We start from the raw sequence: 1,068 nt of genomic DNA, 5'->3' as shown, positions 1-1,068 counted from the left end.
TCTTTCTATTTTTAGTAGAGACGGGGGTCTCGCTCTTGCTCAGGCTGGTCTCGAATTCCTGAGCTCAAACAATCTGCCCACCTCGGCCTCCCAGAGTGCTAGGATTACAGGCGTGAGCCACCGCGCCTGGCCAATTCTTTGCCATTTTTAACACGTGTTTGTTGCTATTTTTCTTTGGCAAGTCCTGGAGAAGCTTATTCTACATAAGTTGAACTTATAATAATAAGCAAGTGTATCTGAGTGGCACAAGTGGTTGGCAGTAATGGATATTGTAGTGTACCATGTAGATCTCCCTTTCCAATAGGAAGTCATTCCCCCAGCTTCTAAGTGGTGACTGCAGACTGCCCAGAGAAGCATCTCTCTCTGAAAAACATCTTCACCAGAATGTAGCTGCCTCCTACGTATAATGATTGTCCAAAGAGGGGTTACGTATACCCAGCCTCATTGTTTCAATTTAGGACAACTTTGAAGAGCCATGCTAGCTCCAATGGTCCCTGTGGGTTTAACTGAGGCCTCTATTGCAACTGTACCATAGTTCAAACTTCTCTCTGTGTCTGAATACTTCTGTTTCTTTTACTCTCTTAGAGGTATTGTTTCTAAGAGCACTTCCCAGAAAAACTCTATCTCAGAGTCTGTTCACAGGGATCACAATTTAATAAATTCTTCATATGCAGCCATTCTTTAGAGTACATTCACTACTGTTTTTACAATGTTAAACTTTACCCCAGTCCTGTGATTCGGGACTACACAACTGATTTTCTTAATAGGGAAAATATTGTTTCACATTAAGAATGACAAGATAGCTACTCAAATAGAAATTTTATTTGTAAGATTATATTTATCTTCTTAATTTTACATCGACAACAGCTTTGACTCATAGTCTTGTTAATATGATAGAAAATATATAAAGGCATTGTTACTCTGAATATTTATGTATGTACTTCCCAGTTTTTTTTATTGCCATGTACATTTTTTAACATTTTGAAAACTGTTATTATTATATAAACTGTAAATATGAATTATACAGTCATTATTCTAGTTATATCCTAGGAAAAGTCATTTTCACTG

This window comes from Propithecus coquereli, unplaced genomic scaffold (genome assembly GCF_000956105.1).
Source record: "Propithecus coquereli isolate 6110/MARCELLA unplaced genomic scaffold, Pcoq_1.0 Scaffold330, whole genome shotgun sequence".
NCBI lineage: Eukaryota > Metazoa > Chordata > Mammalia > Primates > Indriidae > Propithecus > Propithecus coquereli.
Note: the sequence above shows the minus strand (reverse complement) of the source record.